Source organism: Harpia harpyja, chromosome 2 (genome assembly GCF_026419915.1).
Source record: "Harpia harpyja isolate bHarHar1 chromosome 2, bHarHar1 primary haplotype, whole genome shotgun sequence".
NCBI classification, from domain to species: Eukaryota; Metazoa; Chordata; class Aves; order Accipitriformes; family Accipitridae; genus Harpia; species Harpia harpyja.
In genome coordinates, this window is record NC_068941.1 from 28,259,493 (window position 1) to 28,281,673 (window position 22,181).

Genomic DNA, 22,181 nt, shown 5'->3' on the forward strand with positions numbered 1-22,181 from the left:
TGGAAAGGATAATGCTTACCCTGTCTGTACAGGGTCTGCTAGATAGCTAAAGGCCCTGTAGTTAAAAAGTACATATAAATAAAAGAAATTTCAGCACATTGGGAGATTTTTACGTTCAGCTCGTGAAATCCTTTTTCTTTTTTGTGTATTGAAAAGGCTTCTTTGAGCCATTGAAAATGGTCTTTATATCCCAGAGGTTGTTAGCGGCAGGAGGTGTGGAGGGAGAATCCAGCTTTGGCAGTCATGGGATCAAACTTGCCAGGTCAGATCTGTATTATTTTTGATACATTAGAGCACGTCAAGGTCATCTGGGTAAGATCAGGGCTGGTAACTGACAACAAAGAGGTGACAGCTGCTTACAGCTGCCTTTGAATAGAGCTTGCAGTGCAGCTCTTTTCTCTCTGTGCGAAGTTTAATGTGTCAGCGTAAACTGCTGCTGTTGTGGTGGCAGTTTCACCTGAAAGATGGTTTTAGAGTTTGCCACCATGCAACTTTCTGCCGCCACCTCCCAACTGACTGTATGTGCAAGTGCTACAAAACACACAGTCAGTTAATGAATGATGTAGTTTTCGTCTTCTACTAATCGGCCACTTTCCTTGTGCTCAGCCCAGCGTAAATCATGCATCCTGGCAGGGTTGGCCAGAGGATGCAAGTCCTGGTAGAGTCACAGTGAAGGCTTTTCTCTCTTGCAGGCTGTTTCTTGCCCCATGATGTGTTATGCCTAGTGAAATCAAGTTTGTTTTATTTCAGCAATCACTGTCAGCTACGTGATGCTGTTGCCTGTAACTGGGACCGTCAAAAAGGAACAATGAAATGTCAGTAGCAGTCCGAAACGGCTCCGTCTTGTCTTCTGTCAGCTGGCAGCACTGCTTCCTGGTCTTCAGGGCAGGACCGTGAGACCCAGGTGAAGTCACAACCTGTAAGTGCTTACACTAGCTTGTGAACTGCTCGCTTTCTTGAATCTCTGGTCACTGCTCAGTTCCAGCAGGCTGGGGTGGGGAGGAAACATTCGCAGCCTTGGACTGCAGCCTGTGCTCCCAGCCTGGAGGAACTTAGCTGCTGCTGACTCAGGATCACATGCATGCGGATAAGCCAAAAGAGGATCCACATGTTCACAGAGAAATTCTGCTCTTATCCATTAGTGTTGCAAGATGTAAAGCTTAAGTGAGTATAGCAGTTTTCAACACAAAGTTTGAATTCCCTTTTGTTTTGCCTTCTGTCCTCCTTAGCTGAATTCTTCCATACTCCTTAGCAAACCAAGGGTCAGGACTTGGTGATAGATGCTCCTTGGTCTCCACCTATGCCCAGAGAGCTGCAGAGGGCTCTTGCCACAAGGCTAGGGAAGTCCTCATTAAGCAGCTAGGGAAGAAAGAAGTTCCTGTCCTGGTGATGAGGGAGAAATGCCTCCTTCTGTGTGGCATTCTGCTTTTCTTCAGCCTTACCAGCACCAGGTTGGTCTGTTTCCCTCACTGTCCCCCTCATCCATTTGCAGAAGAGTAGTTCGAAAGTCACAGCTGCTGTTTGAGAGCCCTTTGAAAATTAATCTATCCCTTTTCTGTTATTCTGCAGATAGGCCAAGACAACAGCTTGTTAGTGTTTAAATGAGCCCATCCATATATTTGCATGAAATTCTCAGTCATTTAAGCCTTGTGTCTGGTCACTGTAATGTTATGAACTGCTCTCTAATTCAAGGCTTTTCTTTTCAGCCTAACTAGAATGTAACACTATTATGCAGTCATTGCCTCTCAAAGAAGAGATAATTCTGAACCTAATCTGCCATTTCTGTGTGGTTTGTTGTGATTTTTTTTTCCCAGTGTTGATACTAGAGAATGAGGTGCAGGAGGATTCTGCATCATTCAAGTGAAAATGAGGGGTATCAGAAGAAAATTGGGGTGTGGGGGGTAGTGGAGTGTGCCATATTCCTGACACTTCCCTAAAAGAGATTGCTGAACAGCCTGTCTGTCAGGTCCTGTCTTGCTGGAAATACATACCACCCTAGCCAGGGAAGGGTATGCACTAGTTAACTTGTCTGGGGATGCAAACTCTAAGTTCCCTGTAAATACAGACTCTGATCGAAATGCTGTTGGCTCTGGCTGACCCAATACAACTGGATGCTGTTGAGTCCCCACCTGCCAGCTAAAAATTACAACACAGAGTCCTCTCTGGCTCTAATCTTTCTGCTCCTGTGTTCAGATGGTGCAGGGCTTTGCATCTCCTTCCAGGGCAGGCAGACAGGCTGCCTAAGCATGTGGTCACTGTGCTTGCAAGCAAGGGAGGCTCCAGGTCCTCAGTACAGTGCAGCTCTGGGAAGCCAGAAAGTGTATGATTCTGGGATTTTGCCTTTTCCCCTTTCATTTTTTTGGGGCAGTGGAGTTTGTTTGCCACTCTTTGCATTAGAGCTTACAGGTGCTTTATGCCAAATAACAATATGCATGTCATAAAATTGCCAGCTGATGTGCAAGCCTAACTGCCGTAGTGATCGTTCGTAGTGATCGTTGGGTTGTATTTTTGTAACTGACTTGAATCCAAGGTTTGCATATTTTAAATAAACCCACATTGGCAGAGATCCACACACAGACAAGTTCCTGCCACCGTTCTGCTAAGTGACTGACTCTTCCCCCAGACGCTCTCTCTTGATCTCCTCGGTGGTAACTCAACTATGGCTTCAGGGCAGAAAATGGCAGTCCAAAATGAGCTGAAGAAAACTCTCTGGAATATCTCCTCTCCTCTCCATTACCTTAAAAAAATTAAACTTCTGTTTATTCTGAAGGGCTTCTGTTGCTCTCAAGCCATATCTCCTAATAGGTTTCTTAGAGAAGCATTTTTCTCTATGCAAGTAATTTAAGCCTTACATGCCCTCAAGCTATTTTTTAATTAAAAGAAAAATAGAAAACTCTTGGCCCAAGTAGGGGGCTTATGCTGTCGGTTGACTACAGTAAGGAATTTCGTAAGAATTTTGAATTCTGCACTGCCAGATACGAAGTCAGCCCTATAAGTATAACCCTGACCTAAGGCTGGGATTTTTAAAATGAGTTTCTTAATAAGAAAGGGAAGAAATAAATTTGACTTTGAATAAGCATAATGCAATTTCCCTTCACACAAATTACTCCTTTATTATAGCACAGATATTCACATTTATCTGTCTAAATACTTAAGTCCTATGCAGCTTCATTTTCCTGGACTCAGCTCAGTCCTACCTAAGAGGCAACCCCTTACTAGAGCAGCTTAATTCATACATGCTCACCCTGTTTACGCTGCCATAACCCACCAAATGTATATGGCACACCAGCTCCCTTCCTTTCCCTGTGGCTGAGCCAGGACTATTTCTGTAGTAGCAATCATCCGGAGCCATGACAGTGCCATTCAGCTGGATTTTTCAAGAAGTTGGAGTAATTCTTCTTTTGTTTCCCAAAGTATTAGATTTTCTCAGACATGAGGGAAACTGAGGATGAAGGAGATAGATTTGCTCTTGGCTGCATAAATTAAGCTATACACTTGCTGAACCAAATGCAAAGGATTTGGTGCATGCAGTACCGCACAGCACACTCTTCCCCTGCTGTGCGGTGTCTTCACTGCAGCAATGGTTATGAGGGCACAGAGTTAGGGACTCTGTGGTCAGAGCGTTCCTGTACATGTGGCTAGTGTTAGTGGTTCCCACAGGCATGGGGGGCATCCTCTATTCACCCTCCCTAAGCTTTTCATTTCAGGGAGAGATGGTCTGGTTTCTGCCCTCTTCTAACAGAATACTCTCATTAGTCTTACTAGGGAAATTAGGGCAAATCTAAAGGGTTGCCGTCGAGCAAGAAGTCACAGTTGGCTTGTGTGACTTTACCTCCCTAACCTTGCTGTCAGAGCATAGATGCATAGGTGCCAACCCACTAGTGTGAGACTGGCTGCTGTGGGTGGGAGCCTGATGGCAGTAGAGGGGCTTGGTTAATGCAGCAGGGCATGTCTGGCAGGAGCAGGGACTTTAAGTAAATAAACCAGCCAGGAAACGGTTAATGGTAGAGCTGCAACCTACATGGTATTTGAGAACTGTTTTCTCAGAATGGGCTGACATTGCACCAGTGGCTGGGGTAGAAAAAGGCCGGAGATCATCATTGTTTCACTTGTCTGTTTTCCCATACCTTCCTTTTGTTGGGTTTTTTGTTTGTTTGGTTGGTTTGGTTTTTTGTCACAGCTGACTTTCTTAGCTGAGAACAGGCTAAGTATGTCCAAAGCAACTCAGCAGCTGGTGAAGATAAAACCAGGACTGTCAGAAAACGACGAGCAGAGGTATTTTTGCAAGTTGAAATGAAGGATGGGAGAGCCACACTTGGATAAAAAAGAGAATTAACCTTGAACCTCTCCCCAAAGTCTGATTTAAACATGAATCTCATTTGAATTTAAAAAGAAAAAGGCAAGAAAATATAATTCACTGAGCTATTTTATGCAGCGTCTGCAGTTCCTGGTTTGGGGAAGTGTTGAACTAAATACAGCCAGAGCGCAAGAGAGTGGTGCTGAGTACAGACATCGCCAGCACAGGGGGCAGAAGCAGAGACACTGTTAACTTTTCCCCCAGGTTTGTGCCTTGTCCCGTCTGGTGTGCCAGACTGATCGTCAGGTGGATTGCCCCCTTGAAAGTACTGACAGAGATTATTCTTTGCAATAGACAGGGATACCTGTGACAGCACCAGAGACAGGCTCAGTATATACATGGTTAGATTAACCCACACCTCTGTTTAAGATTTTGTAAGGTCCTGGAGAGGAATAATATTCCCTGTTAATCCCTGGTTAGCTGGGGCATCTCAGGATGAAGCTGCTTTGCACAGGGGAGTGTTGCTTGGTGGATACTGTGCTTCACATAAGAAGTACGTGATGAGGGAATGGAGGATTGATGAAGAAAAATGGCACAAGGTTGAGCTCGTATAGATGGCCAGGCAAAGAAAAGTGCAGTAAACTGATTGCAAGTCAGGCAGGAGAAAATAAATTAATCCAACTTCAAGACAGGAACCCATAAAGATCTACCACTAGCCCTTCACCTCTTCATCAGTCCATTTTCCTGGTGCTTGAAACACTTTTTTCCACTACTCTCTACTCCCACCACTTTCAAATACCTAGAGAAGGGGTGAGAGAGGAATGAGCTTTGCAGTGAGCTCTGAACATGTCTGGATTGATGGTAGTATACATGAGCTGGTGAACCCCTATGTCTGGTTTTGGCTTCCTGAAGTTGAACATCCCTCCTCTTCTGTGCTGGAAACCTTATCTGAAGTATATTTTCAGTGATAAGTGACTAGTGATTATCCCTTGGAGAGAGGTGGCAGCTGTCCTCTGGAGTCCCTGCCCATGGTGTGAGATGGGCAGATCAACTGGGGTGCTTGGCCACCAGGGTAGAGCAGGATTTCAGGAGAAGAGAAGAAGAAACTTAATTTTCTTTTGAAGCACTGCAGTAGCAAAGTCCTAAAGAGATTTTCTGTTTGGGGCATTTGGGTTTTTTTTCAGTGGAAAATTGTGCTTTTTCCTATTTAATCAAAAGCCCCGTTTGCCTCAGCAGTTTTGATGGAAAATTTTCACGTAGGTCTGTTGTAAAATACCAACACGTCAGAATTATCCCTTTATCTCAGCAGATGCCCTTTCCAGAAGAGGAACATCTCAGGTGATGAAAAACACAGCAGCTTTGCCGCCTCGACTCAGTCAGACAGTTTTTTGATGATAGAGAATTTTGTCTAAACAGATTCTTTTCATTAAAACTGAAATGCTTTGTGGACAGGTTTTGGTTTTGCTCAAGTTTTTACTGCTAATTTTTCATTACGTAGTTATGCGCAGTGCTTCATTGTGCCTTCTGTAGGGACAGTATGTATAGTGATGGGATCAAGTGTCTGCTTTGCCCTGCTTTACACTAGTCTGTCCTGAAATGATTCAGATGAAGCCAAGTCATGATATGAAAGACTCCTGTTTCTGAGGCTGCCAGAGGTATTAGATTGTTTGCATCTCCCATCTGGAATTAGGAGGTGGTGTTTGACCTAGAAAGAGAAAATCTGGCCTGATTCTGATCAAGCAGAATCCTTCGTGAGACTGATTCTTCCCTCCTGAGAACTAGAGAAGCCTAGAAAGCTACCCCAGAACACATGTAGTTCTGCCACTGACCACAGTGGGAAAGTCTTGCTTCTCGCCAATAACAGAATCTTTTTTAAAAAAAATCTTAAGGTATAAAAGCAAAATTCTTAAGTGGTGTGAAAATGTGTAAGCTAGCATATTTAAAAAAAACAAAAAGACCAAACAAACAAACAAAACCAAGAAGGTGTGGGAGAGGTAGAGAGCCTTGCCCAGGGTCCCATGCAATGTGCGGTGTGTGAGACAGCTGCCATGCTTGGGTTTCCAAAGGGGCACTCTGTGCTATGCCGTGGAGCCTGGTCCAGGGGTAGCCATGGCAGTGCCGATCAAGGGAGATCAATGGCATCATGCTGCAGCCTGGCAAGTGATGTTCCCTTGGGTTCCCTGAGCAGCACAGTCACATCAATGATGTGCCATACTGCAATTAATAAGCTTGGGCTCCCAGCAGAGCTAAGCAACGTGGCCCAGCATGGTGCTGTCATGCCTTTTCCTGCTTTTGGTCCAAGAGTTGAGTCTGCATTCGACGTGGTGCTCCCTGGCATGGTTCTAGACATGCTGTAACTTCCAGCCCAGTGATGTAGCCACCTGACCATGCAGTTTCTCCTACTAATGGTATTGAGGTGAAATGCCCTTAAAACATATCCTCCTCCCCTCTCCTGTCTGCTAAAACTACCTGGCATGGCATTCACAGCCACCCTGCTCCTAAAGGGAAAGCAAGTATTTTTCAAGAAAGTCTTTAAATCTACCTGCTGGCTGGCTGGTTTTAAGTTGATTTAAAATCTATCTTTGGTTTTCTAATCTGCTAGGTTGGGCTGGCTGAATGTAGTGACTCTGCACCCTTCAATATCTTCAGTTGCTACAGGTGGTACATACTAGATGTTCAGCATAGGAGTTTTCATTTTCTTTTGAGGAACTATGGCCATTTGACCCAAATTTCAGCCATGAAGGGACACATCTGGGTATGTCTGCAGGTGCAGCTGCTTGCAGGCTCTGTGAAATGTCTGCCTGCTGTGTGTGCCCTTGTAATCCTCAGTATTCAGTTGCTACTGGGACCAGTGGCACCTCCCTGGTCAGCAAGAGATGCATTTTTGCAACTTCTTTGTTTCTCATCTGGTGGCTTCTAGAGAGCCCAAGGGATGCCAAAAATGGAAAATGTATATACAGCAATGACTCTTCTTAAGGGATATCTGTGTATTTAGATCGCATCCAGCATGGACAAATTATTAGTGAGCAGTCACCCAGCCTTTTGCAATGGGATGTGACATACTGGTAAAAATCAGCTTCCTGGGAGCCACTGGAAACACGTTCTCTCGTCTTTTTCCCCAGCCATGTTCTCCTAGCTCTGTTCTCTGCTGATCAACAAACCGCCTGTGCAAAGGAGATTGAAAAGAGGATTTACTTTGATTAGACCAAAACGTTTCCTAGCATTTTCAGTCATAAGTATGGCAGCTTTAATAAGCAGAAAAAGAAGATAAATACATGTCACAGACAGACAAGAAACTCAACTGGAAAAGACTAAAAAGTTCTGTTAGAAGCAATGCTGCAAGTTAATGTCCCTTTCTAGTGGTCTCTGTGATAATCTGCTTAGTCCAAGGAAGGTAACTTTCTGCAAATTGCTGAAAAATGCCAGTTGAAGGATTTCAAGAGAATGAAATCAAAGCTTTAATTGCTGGATTGAACTGGATCTATATTCCACCCAGTTAAGGCTGGGAGATTTTCCCATCAGATTTTCTCTTTCTGTGACCTCTTGGTTCACAGCCTTCAATGATCTGCCAATCCCAAACCAAAAGGAAGAGAGATTGTGAGCTGATCTTTTTAATACAGGGGAATAAAGCCAATTTTATAGGTCATAAATAGGTGGGGAAAGAGCCTAGCACTGTTTATTCTACAGTTTACTCAATGGAAGCTGTTGATTCATCACTTATTTAGGAATATCACTTATGCCTATCACCTTGGCACCCTGCTATGCAAAATTCAAACTAAAAGCAGAAAATGTATGCAACAATCATGAGAGATGCTGGCTTTGTATTACTCACTATGTCCTTCATCAGCGGCATCATGAAATATTGATAATTAATATTATTAATATATAATTAATTATTAATAATTATAACTGGTGCATGAAAACCAGAATATGAGCTGGCAATGTGCACTCACAGCCCAGAAAGCCAATGGCATCCAGAAAGCATGGCCAGCAGGTCGAGGGAGGTGATTCTGCCCCTCTGCTCTTGTGAGACCCCACCTGGAGTACTGTGTTCAGCTCTGGAGTCCCCAACATAAGAAGGACATGGACCTGTTCGAGCAGGTCCGGAGGAGGGCCAGAAAGACGATCAGAGGGCTGGAGCACCTCTCCTCTGAAGACAGGCTGAGAGAGTTGGGGTTGTTCAGCCTGGAGAAGAGAAGGCTCCAGGGAGACCTTGTAGCAGCCTTCCAGTACTTAAAGGGGACCTAGAGGAAAGATGGGGAGGGCCTCTTTATCAGGGATTGTAGTGATAGGATGGAGGGTAATGGTTTTAAACTAAAAGAGGGTAGGTTCAGACTAGGTGTAAGGAAGTTCTTCACTGCGAGGGTGATGAGGCACTGGAACAGGTTGCCCAGAGAGGTTGTGGATGCTCCCTCCCTGGAAGTGTTCAAGGCCAGGTTGGATGGGGCTTTGAGCAACCCGGTCTAGTGGAAGGCATCCCTGCCCATGGCAGCGGTGTTGGAACTAGATGATCTTGAAGGTCCCTTCCAACCCAAACCGTTCTATAATTCTATGATAATTCTTCTTACCATTCACTTGGACAGATAATCAGCAGCCCCAGCAAAGTCCTGTTGGCTGTCCAAAGCATTTCAAATTCAGATCAAAGAAGTAGAGAAGGGTTGTTTGGAAAGAGCAGCTGTTTGAGCAAAGAGGCAAAGGTCTGGCTTTTATGGGGGATGAATGGTAAAGGCAGTGTTGTCACCTGGGGCCAGCCCATGGCAGAGCCTGGAGTAATGATCAGTCCAGAGTCTCTTTCGGTTGACAGGAGGGAAATCACTGTTCAATGTTATTAAGATGTGGTTCAGATAAGAGGTTGCAAAGGCATAATTTTGCTGGAATTTTATGAAGGAGCAGTTATTCCTCATCACAAAAGGTTACATACGTGGGTTTTTAACATAATTGCAATGTATGTGCTAATAAGTTACAGAAACAGATAGCATGCAGTACCCAGAGTTTATTTCATATATATGATCTTTATATATTATTATGGAATGTGTGAACAAGTTTTGTTAAGATATAAAAAGGGTACAAAAATGGCTTTTAAGACCTTCTCCCAAAAATGAAATTGTGCTTGCTATTCATCTTGTCCCTCCTGTGCTGGACTGTGAGTATGTCTATCTCTGTTGTATGTCGAGTGCTGTATGTAAAAGGATGCGTTCTTTCTGGGAACTATCGTACTGATACTGCATGTAATGTGGAGACAGGGGTCGAGGAGTGTGAGCTGCAGAGTCCTTAGTACTTGTGAAAGTCTCCAGAAAATGTACTGCAGCTTCATAGATATATTTCCCTGTTGGATGCACTTTTGAGGGCAGTAGCAGGGCCAAGAGGGAGTTGATAGGACCTGTGCTGGAAAAGCCTGTCATCGAGGCTTTTTGAGATGGGAGTACGGGAAAGTCTGGTCTGCTGCTTACAGGATTTTTGTAGGATTTATATTCTTAACCCCAGGAGTCTATGTGCCGCTTTATCTTTCTGGTGTGTCTCACTCGGGTTTGGATCATGTTTCCATAGACAGCTTTTCTCCTGAGTTAAACCTCCAAAGTATTTAATCTTGAGACAAGATTGTTAGTTCAGTTTCAGTAAGGCTTAGTGCAGAACTGTGCTGTTAAATGGTATTTCATTATCTGTAACAATACTAACTGAGAGGAGAAACCATTGTGGGGACTAGAATTTGGTAAAATTATCTCTGCAGCTGACCAAAGCATGACAAAAGGCAGTGTGTTTAACAACATAATAAAAGTTGCATGTGCCTTTTTTTCCTCCAAGTGAAGGAAGAGATGCTGTGGTGTGTCTGAGGATTTACCCTCCATCCTCTTTGAAAAGTGGTGAGACATAAGCACTACTTATTTGCTACACCAGCCACAGGCATCTTCTCTGGCCATTTCACATTCTTGAACCCTTGGAGGAGAGGTGCCATTTTGTGACCACAGGACTGTGGTTACAGCATGAAAGTACAATAGTTTTTGGTTCTGTGGGAGAATAAAATTATGGTGGTGATGAATCCAGCAGCTGTGAAAACAACTCCTGTATCCTTCTTTAGGAAAAAGTAGAAGAAAATATATTTATTCCGAATCAGTGAGTTTGAGCATTTAGTCAGGTTGTAAGAGAAATGATAAGACCAGACACTACTTATCTTCTATCATTGTTTAAAGACAGGTTTTTGCAAATTGCTGGTCCACTCCCCCATGATAGGTAGATAGATAGATAGAAAGAAAATAATTGTGGAAAATATGTTCTGCCACAGTAGCATATAATTATGTGACAAAAAATATATCAGGCTGTGCTGCAGGCAAGACATTGTGTCTCATTAGTGTTTGGTGGACTTGATCACAAATAACATGTTTCAAAACTGTCAACTCCCTCTAATTCTTCTCCTCTGCTTATACTTACAAACAATCACGTTCAAAATTAGCCAATTCCTGGAAAGAGACTTCATCTGGCCAGCCCTGTTTCTAATAATTTGCTTGTGGAATTAAAGTAACACGTCCTTCAGCAGCTGAACTCCAAGGGACTAAAAGCAGGCAGGCTGTTCTCAGTAAGCGAGCAGTCATTTTTAACCAAGTTAATGATACCAAATTACCTGGTGCGGTGTGTTATGATAACTGGCTTAATGCAGTTTTCAAGGATCAGTGCTGCCCATACTAGGTACTCCTGAGATGCACAGGCCAGAAAGAACTCACAATCCAAGAGATCCCACTTGAGATCCAATATTTTCCTCCAGTGGATGAGACTGAATGCACCAAGAGCATTAGCAATAGTAGATTCACTTAGGACTGTGCAGCTATGCCTTGATGCTGATGCTCTGCAGGCCATTTATGAAAAAAGTGAGCAATCTGTAGCTGAGGGTGCAATCTCATTTTTTTACTTCATCCTTGGCCACCTCAGCAGCTGATAATTGAGGGAAAAATTGCCTGTTGAATCTAACGGTTGAATTTAACACTTTTTTGTTGTTATTAAGATTTGAGCGTGGGGGCAAAAGGACTGCAATGGAATCCTTGCTGCTTCAGTTCCTCCCACTAGCTTTGCCTTTGCAGTATTGCTGAAATACATGCAAGCATCCGTCATTTAGTCCCTCTCCAAGTTCCCACCCGTTAAGGCAGTAGAAAGGCAACAGAAGTTTTTTTCTTGATATCCACAGGCCTTTCAAGATACACTCAGTCCAATCATTTTTAGTAGAGTTGATGCATACTGATTGATTTCTCATACACTTTAGAGATTGTTTCTATTTTCTTGAAAGACCAGTGTATGAATTTTAACATGCCATATACTCAGTGACAGACAATAATAAAGCATACTACTTTGACCTTTTCAGTTGCCTGCACCTTAATTTACTGGCTGTTCTCATTCCCCTTTGTTTATGGCCCCTCAATATAACTGGCAAGGAGAAAGTAGACTGGACAGCTAGTCAAGATGCAGATTATTTAAAAGGCTAAAGCCTAGCTTTATCATTGTGTTAAAAGTTTATGGTCTTTTGTGGGTGATATTGGGCATTAAAATGATGATAGCCCATTTTTAGCTATATAAACACAAAGTGGCACAAGTTCAACTTCATTTGTAGCAGCTGATGAGCCAGCATCTAGTTTCAGCAGTGGTGGTGTAATCTGGATTAAGCCTTGTAGGAGTTAACGGATTTTCTCTGAGTTTTGTGAATGAGCCTATGTGATTTGTTTGAAAGTGGCTGCGTGGATGCTTGTCTGGCCACTGCTCTGACTCCAATCTGCTGGCTAGTGGGAAATCAGGGGAAAAATAATCCCATCACTGCTTTTCCCCCTCCCAGCTTGATTTGCAATAGCTGACCCCACTGCAAGCTGTGACAAATTTCTTCCACCACACTGTCGTGAAGATAGTGACTTGTCTGACTGATGCAGAGAGGTGAAAAGGGGTAATGGCTGCCTGTGATCTTTCTCCATGCACTTGTGAAATACAAGCCACAGTCCAGACTACAGCTTGAGAGACTCACTGTGTTTGGTTGTTATCAGTACACCACAAAAATTCTGATCATCCTTCAGCTTGGTGAAAGCCTAGAAGATATTTTCACAGTGAGAATGGTAAAAGGAGGACAAAATGCTCTGTTAAAAGACATATTTGTGCAGGGATGTCTGAGAGTTTAGTGATGCTGCAAGTGGGAAATAAGAGTGACAGCAGAGCCTTGATTTTCACGGCAGACCTGTGTGTATAATAGATCATTTCAGTTTTCTGGTGGTTCTGAAGAGCTGCAAGTGGAATCTATATATTAAAAAGAAAAGGGATGATGAAAAAAGAAAAAAAAATGGAAGCAGCTTTGGTCATTTGGTTTGTTTCATTTGCTCTCCATCTAATTGTTTTGATTTCAGGCTTGCTGTTATGTTTTTAATTTTTATGTCTCTGTAGGGTTGCAATAAAAAAAATACAGCTAGGGGAATGAGGAGGGGTAGCAAAAGGTTGATTACATTCTGTTGCTCTTTGCACAGATTTGTAGATTGTTAAGGCAGAAAGGACTGTGATAATCTTCTAAACTGACCTGCATGCATTAAATTTTACCCACTGAGTCCTAACAACCTGTGGCTGAACTGATTCAAAGTTCTTAAAATGTGTAGTCAGTCTTGATTTAAAAAATTTAAGATTTAAAAACTTTAAGATTTAAAAAGAGCTAGAGATCTTTAAGATTTAAGAATATAGAGAACAACCTCCAGATGTTCTCAGAGAACATCCTCCAAGACCTCTGGGTAATCTTCTGCCAGTTAGAAACTCAGTTTAAAGGAAAAGCAAATGGAAACTCGTCTTTCTTTCATTATTCTGAGTTCAATTTACAGCCTGTAGAGGCAGGAATGATGTGCCTGATAGACTGAAGAGTCTTAGAAGTATTAGAAATGGTCTTTCCACTTGGAGAAATTAAGGCAGTGGTGAATTAGTAACCTTTTTCCTTCCATTTTAGAAAGCAAAGAAGAGACCAAGAGGAAATCCTACCTCATGGATCCATAGAGCCCAACATCATTTGACTGTGCTCCCAGGATGGCACGGCTCAGGCATCGCTGTCTGGCAGGTGCTGACTGCAAAGACGTCGCTTAGCTCTGGGAAATCAATGGGACTCACTGTGGAGTGAAGGGTTACTAGCAGGGTAAAAATGTCAGAAAGAAAGGATGCAGATATTTGGTAGACCTGGCTGGAAGTATTTCATCCTAGTGCTTTCTTACTGAAAACTGTGGTTTTGATGAGAGCCTTTGTTTTCCTCAAGCAAAACTGTTGTGCAGAACTTGAATGTATCATTTTCATTTGGGCTTTGAAACAGTCTGGTTTCGTTTGGGGAGAGACAAAATGAAGCTCTGCATTAAAAGTCAAAGCTTAGCAAAAAACTTGAATAAATTCAGACACAAGGCATATTTCTACAGAAAGAGATAAATCTAACTTCCAATTATATTTGTTTAACTTTTTTATCAGCTAGTTCTAGTTTTCTTAAAATATATCAGGGTTTTAGGGATATTCGCTGAAGAACTGGGCCAAAAAAAGGAAAGAGAATTCAGACTATGAGTTAGTTTTGAAATATTTGATATTACAGTAAGAGGGAGCTCAGACTATGGTTTTACAGATATAGACATTTGTCCCAGTTTTCTCCAGTGACATAAATTAGCTCGGCTTTATTGCAGTCATGGGATCAAATTCATAGCTGATATGAATCAGAGCACCTCTATTGCTATGAGTCAAATTTACATCTGGAATAAAATGATACAGGTCTCCTCATGAAGTCAGGTGGACCAGATCTGCAAGTGTATGAACCTAAATTCATTAAGTTACCTGATGCAGATCAGTGGCAGGTTTGACCTGTTTGAGGTTTTATTGACAAGTCTGAACCATTGCTGAGGAATTCTCACCACAGAGTTCAATAACTGAGAAGCTTTGAGCAGGGTGGCTTGTTCAGATGTTTCTAAAAATCAGTCTTCAGAGATGTTAATTCTGTTAATGCATAGAAGAGCTGAAAAGGGAAGAGAAAGGAACGGTGCTTGTTGATCATGCAAATTATAGTCTCAATAATATAAGGATACAGGAAATGACCTCCAATCTATATGTTCTGTGCTGGCAATTTTTATCTTCCATTCTATCCAATTTTTTTCTCTTAAATGACTTTTACTACTGCACCAAGTGATCCACAGACACTGTCATGTGCGTGGGATGGAGGGATAGAAAGTCACAGGTCTGGCTTTGTGCCCTGACTTACAGAGATAGCTCAGAAGGGGAAAGACTCTTTCTTTTCTTCCACTGTGGTTTCTGCTTTGTGCCCAAGCAGCTGCCTTCTGGTGCCTCACAGGGGACTTTTCATAGTGTAGACATACATCCATTAATAACTGTTTTGAGGCTTTGCATCTACAAGCTTTTTCATAGCCACTAATACTTAAAAAAGATCAAAGAAATATAGGGAGAGGAGAAATTATTTTCCCACTCCAGCTCCTGACTCTCTCATTGTCCTGTTCAAAGAGGACTTCATAATTCTCACTGGTATAATGTGTCCAAAGAGCCCCTCTTAAAAGATTTCCCAGCAGACAGTTCTGTAGTACCTTACATTCCCTTAACACCTCTAGAAGGACTAAACCAGATATATTTAAGATGGAGCTTTAATTCTCTGCTGAGTCCTTCCACCCTGCCCTGCATACATAGATGCCTTTGTATTTCAGTCACTACTGCCTCTGAGGAAATAGGATAAGGTTATATATAATTTTTTTTCTACCTATGGCAAATAACAGTGAATGCCATTGTAGCAGCAAGAGGCAGTCATGGCATGTCAGCAAGATTTTATTCAAGTCCTTGCCCTCCCCTGTCAGAGAGGTATGGGATTCTAGCTGTCAGAGCAGCAAAACCCAAATTCACAAAGTCACTGAGAGCCTGAAGGACCCGATGCTGGCTGCTTTTTTTGTCTGAGCTCATGTTACTGACCACACAGTTGAGTTGTACTGTGTTTAGAAAGCTTGCATCTCATTTTCCATCAAGCTGGTGTCATTTAATTTATTAATTTAATTTTTTCCCATGTTTGAACGAGGTTTTGCAGCCCTTCCATTCCAGTCCCAAGCTAAAACTATAGCATTGTGGTCTGTATTTATAAGCATTAATTTATGAATATGCCTTCTATTTATTGTCTTGATTAAGCAATGCAAGGAAATATAACAGCATGAGAAGATCCCTTGTCAGAAGAAGAAGAGTCTCCTATTTTCATTGTCAGGACTCAGAGAAAGTAAACTTTCTGGGAAAGATGACTGTAAGATGATTGTCTGTTGATGCTGTCCTTCTGCAAATCTCAGCCTGTGCTTGTCAAAGAAAAATATGGAAATAAGTCAAACGCAAGATGGTAAAGCATATAGAAGTGGAAGTGCTGCTCAGAAACTTTCTTGACTGTTATGACAGTCCTTGTGCTATGCCCATTAAATTTCCTGCAAGTCTCTCCCAAATCACTCCTGTACAATATCCTTGTAAAAGAAAAGGATTTAAAAAAACCCTCACTATGAGGACATCTATTCTTCCAAAGTTATTCCTGCTTTTCTGACCTCTGCTTTGAGTAGGTAAGTTCATTTCGGTACATTTCTAGAAAGACTTGGGCTTACCCCTGCTTGCAGAATGATGTTGTATCCCATCCCCTGTAGAGTAGCTCTCAAACTGGGCTGTGAATTTTCTATGATGGCACCCTGTCATCCTCTGGATTCCTTGGAGAATTTCTTTGGAGGTAGTTACTTGCTAAGATATACCAGTGCTGCTGGGTTTCAATTTGGTGCATTCTTCTAATGTGCCAGGTAACTGGGACTTAAGAATAAAAGCACATATTCACTCTAAGGGCATAGGTTTTCAAATGGGAAAAAAATTAAGGATATCCTTAATGAAGAGTCTGTTTGGCAGCTTCTACCTCCTTCTCTTTGGTTAAACTGAAACCTCTATTCATTAATACAAGATGCAGCTTTATTACCCAAAATAACTGCTGCTAAAATGTGATCATGTTGCTACTTTTGCACTGTTGTTGTCTTTCTCACTGTCCCGTGTGATTGCATGGGAACTATTTTGGTACATTTGGTGAAGACTTAAAGACAGAGGAGCCCTTTCCTACCCCATTCCTGAATAGCAAAAGATCAGCGTATAAATTCAAAGAGCCTTATGCTTTTTAAAGAGTTTATCTAGCTCTTGGTTTTGAGCTCAGGGTACACTACAACCTATTTACATGCTTTTCAGAAAAACAATGGCAAGAATATTTTTCATATACTTTCCTAATTGCATGGCTTCAGAAGATGGAATTATAAGAAATAATACCAACTATCAAAACTTGTAATGAAATTAGAAGTGTTGGCCAACTACATAACCCATGTTGCTTTTCATTAACCTCTTGCTGGAAAGTCACCAAGCCAGATAAGCAGGGTGATGAGATAAAGCATGTGTTCTGCTATATTAATATAGTCTGAGATTCATCTTTTCTGATTCATGAGGAGTTTTTTAGTGTAAATTCAAAAGAAAATTATTTTACCAGCGAAGTTTTAAAAAAAAAAGTACTTTTTCCCACTCAGCTGACATTAGTAGACGTATTTGCCTCACCTAGAATGCTATACAATATTCCAAATTTATTGTGACTGTAAACAACAACTCTGCTTGCTTTATAGCTTTCCTGGGCTCCAACAGTAAAACACAATATCTCTATCTGGTTGGAATTATGTGTTATAACAGTTTTATGGTGGGGGGGGGTAAAGCTCTGATAAAGATAAAATAGAGTTTTGCTTTTTTGTGTGACCTTGTCATTTGAAAAAGCATTGCACTCTAACGAGATATAATTTAAAAGACCTCTGGGAGCAAATTGGGTTTACTGAGATATTTCTAAGAGTAATTACTTACTGTGAGTTGTCAGTGAGCTCTGTTACAGTTCCTTTCCTAGCAAATGTAGATATCTGGGACTGTGTGGAATGGATTAGAGCTCCTACCATTAATGTTTGATGGGAGACAGTAGTGAAAAAGATGGATGCTTATATAACTGACATTTCCAGCATTTATGGCCATAGACTAAAATGCCAGGCGCATAATTTCAAGTAAAATGGCAGACCCAACTCAATAATATTTAATGATGTAGTAGACCTTGGCTAGGAGAATAGCTAACGGAAGTCATTGCACTGCATTTATTGAATTGTTAAAATGAGTTGAATAATAATTGTGTTTTGCGGGAGTTTTGTTTTAGAAATTTATTTCTGAGATCTGGTACTCTGAAAATAAATTATTTATCATTCCAGTCAACACAAAATATAGGAAAGACTTCAAGCTAGTTAACTGATGGCAAGATTTTTACGCTGACTTTGCCTGGTGTTTACAGCACAGAAATATATTCAGTAGCTCAGGACACAATTTGGAAGATTGGGTGAGATTGATTTAAAAAGGTAGTGAAAGATCAAATTACCTCCCAGAAGAATCTCATTTTAGTAGTTTGACTCTTTACAAAGTCGGACCTTTTTGTCTATCATCATACTTCTAGGAATGTCAAGATTTAGATTCTGCAGAGCATGTTATATCACAGAGATACTTGAGTGCCAGGACTACGTTATCACTGATGATGTCAACAAACAGAATATTGACTTCTTCAGTACCCTTCTGCTAATATTTTAGAAAGCCTGGAATAAGCGGTAAGAACTTGAACTGATGGAGAACCTCAAATTGATGGAGGTCTGTAGCTGTCTTGATGCCAGGTCTGCAGCGCCAGAGTCTCCCAGAGCTCTCTCCCAGGCAGAGTTTCTCCACGTGGAAGGCACATAACAAAGGTGAACTGGAGGAAGAAGTGTGCATGCCCTTCCATTTGTGGGCTTGTAGGATTTCCATTGGAAAGCCAATGCAGCAGTGTGTGAAGTTAAGTCTTCCAGCCAGAGCAACATGATTTTGCAGGCTTTCCAGAAGTTTACAAACTAAAAATGGCCAGTATATGCATTTGGGTTCAACAACAACAAAAACCCCTCCAATTTTTACTTCTTGAAAGAGAATTTTTGAAAGCATTTTATCTCTTCCAAAAATCCAAACATCTTGGTTTGAGTATTCTGAGTATTCTACCTATAAAAAAGGAAAATTTGGGATTGGAAAGAAATAAATTTTTCAAATGCCAAGATACAGTCTTGAATTTTTCAGGTTAAATCAAAACGAGATATGCTAGGTAAATAAACATAACACTGAATTGGTATATATACCTCTCTATCAGTATATATCAGCTTCTTTCAGCTGTATATGGAAAAGTCATCAAGCTGCACCTTTTTAGCCTTAAGATTTCAGGAGGCACAGCAATTGAGGACATGAAGGAGGTGGTGGGACAGATGCCCTAAACAGCCCCCTTCCTTTGACTGCATCCTTAACATGCCCTGTACAGTCTGCCTTCACCACAGTGTCCTGCACCCCTGAAGATGCCTTTTCAATGTATACAATCCCCTTGGCCCCCAGCAGGATTTAGTGGGAAATGCAACATCCCACTTGATAGGGTTTCAGAATGGGCTTTAGTTTTTTCTTTGTGGACTGTCACCTTGAGGAATCATTTTTACTCTGTTCCACCATTGACTGAGCTTTTTTCCCCCCTTTTTTATTTTTTCCCCTTTTTTTATTTATTACCCTCCCCCCTTTTTTTTACTAGAGGCATATAATTACCTGAGGTAAATGTAGAAAATTTTTACTTGCCATATCCCCAGAAGACCCCTTTACTAGCTATCTGAAAAGACTGAGTCCTGAATATCTGAGCTGCTTTCTTTCAGTCAGAGTTATGCTTAATTTTGGTTTTCTTTCAAAAAGCCACCAAGCTTGCTTGTTATGGCCTTGCATATAAATTTGTCAAAGCTGCATTACTGTGAATGGGCCATGCCATAGCTCTTAGCAGTACTTAGTAGGTATTTCTGTTCTGTGCAGAAGTAAAACTGAACTGAGGAGTAGCTACACTTCACATCCAAGAAGTAGACCGGGTTAATGCAAAACTTATGGAGACTTTAGCTTAACTGCAGAATGTTTTAAAATAGTTCAAGCTTGGGAGGAATGGAAAGGCTGATATTAATAGTTCTTATAGATAGGGCTTCTATAATCCCCCAAGAAACGGAGTGGTGGAAAGGTTCCAGATACTACAGAGTTGTAGGGGGCATCTCAAGAGCAATGATTAGGTGCTTATTTTTGGCCTTGCTTGTTTAGTACTGAAAGAACCAGTTCGCCAATCTGAGCATCTTTCTGAACTGGTAAAACTCCTGGAGTAGTGCAAATGGTTGCAGTAAGTGTAAACTCCTATCAATGGCAAAATTTCCTCTCATTTCAACAGGGCCAGGATTTTCCTGTAGTGTGAATTTCTGGAAATTTAAACTAAACCTCTCTTGTTTCAGAACTGCCTAAAAAAACCTCCAAGGGAGTTGGAAATTCCCCCCTGGAAAGTGTCAGCAGACAACCAGAAGACATCTCCAGGGTCACTTAATTCTCTGGATCCTACCCAACTTCTATGAAGTTAATTGAAAAAACTCCCATTGACTTGAAGAGGTTTTGGATCTGGCTCAAACAGCTCTTAGTGGCAGCAGATTACAAGAAGGAACCCCACTGTGCAATTCCAGCCATCTGCCTATGGGTAAGCATTTGATGATACAAATGTATTTGCTCGGAATATGTCATGAGGCACTTCGCTTCCAATTAGGCAGTATTTCAGACTGAAGATCTCTCCCTCTCACCTGAGGCCTTTGTTATCAGAGATCTATTCTGAACTGGTGATCTATAAAGTAGCAATACAAGCTTATGCACAGCAACGTCACAAGTTTCTTCTCGCTGTTCTGCATATGTAAAAAGATAAGCTAGTGCTAGGTTAAGCTAGTGTTCAGATTCCTGTGTCTCTGCTGGCTGGATCTAGCACTGTTTGCATGAGACAACAAAATGTTGTTGTTTCCATCTCAAACACGTGCTCAGTGATACCATTGTCATTATCAATCTTTTACTATATTAACTGTGAGGTTAGATAAGAGAACTGTTTCAGAAACAAAGCACAGAAGTATGCTGAGTGCAATATACAAGGACTCTCTTAATTAGCACACAGCTGTGTGTTGCTCTTTTCATCTAAAACTAGTAAAGAAGGGGAATGATGTGTGTGGAAAGCATTATTTGAAGGATGGTTGTCTTTAGTAGTATTGCAACATACCAGAGAATCAAATGAGGTTTGATGTAAAACACAGCCAGAGACTGTGTAAATTGCCCCAGCTGATTAGGAAACAGCGAAGCTGTTAGCATCCTGGAACATGATGCATGTAACAAAATTGCTCAGTGGTGTGAATTTGGAGGAGAGCAACTGAGCAGCCTTATTGCATGCCAGGCCTCAGCGGTGTCCTGTGCCTGCTTTAATCATCAATTACTGTAATGCTGGGGCAACCCACCAACAACTTAATTATTGTCTGGAGCTCCAGGCCATAGGTGGCTCCTCTAGGCTATGTTACATTGTAAAGCAAATCAACCAGCACGGGGGCCAGAAGGGACTGTGCTGTAGCCTCTGTCTCAGGGCACAGGCGCTCCTTGAGCTTGTGCTGAAAGTGTCTCAAGGTCTTACTCTGTCAGACTTTGTGCACACGAGGAAGTAATATTCACTAGTCAGGGAACCCATAACACAAGGATAAAAAGACAGGCAGCGATATATTTTATAGGCTTGGGGCAGCTGTGTGCTATCAGTGCAGGCAGATGTAGCAAAAGGCACTTCTGGTTAGGGAAGTATTTTTTTTTTGCCCGGGACAGCGAGTCTAAGAGCAGCCTAGATTGAAAATCAGAGCAGGACGCTCACAATGGAGTCTCGCCCAAGCTCACAGAGGCTCCCAAGACTCTCCTGATTGCTTTCAGTCAGTTTAGTCAAGCCTCTGGGCTCTTTTCCAACCAAGTGTTTGTCTGCCTCCAAGTATGAGAGTCTGCTACTAATCTCCTTTCTGTGCTGTGCTAGATTGTGTCCTTAATAGGAATATCCAATATGGATAATACAGACCTTTTGTTGCTTGTGGGTTTTTGCTTATATTGGTCAGAAACATAGTCAACAGCCATGGTTTTGACCAACAGACATTTCAATAAACTTGCGTATAAGTAAGCAGAAACTTCTCTGCAGGAGAGAGCCTTTAGCTCCGCTCTGAAAAACAGTTGTGATCATGAAGCCAGCAATATGATAGTTTCACTTTTTCCCTGGCCTGCAGTTGCCCTACAGTACCAGGGCTCATAGATCATAGGTGGGTGTCATTTAAGGAAATCACTTTCCAGATGATGTACGCTACAATACCCTGATGTGGAGTGAAATGTTAGATTTCACCCTGCTGCAGGCTGCTCTTCTGGGCAGGGGCAGTGTGCTCCCAGCAAGCCCCTTGCCCACTCTTGCAGAGAGTTCATTAGTTTACAAAGCTCTGTCTACCTTTTACTTAAATGTTCTTAAAAACCTGAGGTGCCAGGGCACAAGGTATTGACTAAGGGTGCCTTTAGTGAGATGGGCATTTGTGACAGAGTGGTGTTGATACTGCCCCATGGAAATGGAGTGGAGCTAACTGAGGCTGAGCCAGTCTATGAAAGAGCTGAGTTTGTGGGATCCAAGCAAGATTGGCCAAGAGGCCTTCTGAACATATTGAGGTGGTGGGCTTAATTTGGGGCTAACAAGACTGTGCTGCACCAATAGGGTGCTGCTCCTTGACATGTGTATCAGATAGGGACATGCACATCCTGAAATCTCATGGTAGTCTCCACGTGTGGCACATAGCAGGTTGTTTTGTAGAGAACTGTAGCAAACTGCAGAAAACTAAGGGTTAATATGCAGGCCAGCAAGTCTAAGTTATTAAAATTCCCTTCAAGATAATAGATTGGAAGAGCTTGCCCATTGTGCTAAAACGCCCAGTTAATTTGAGAGCCA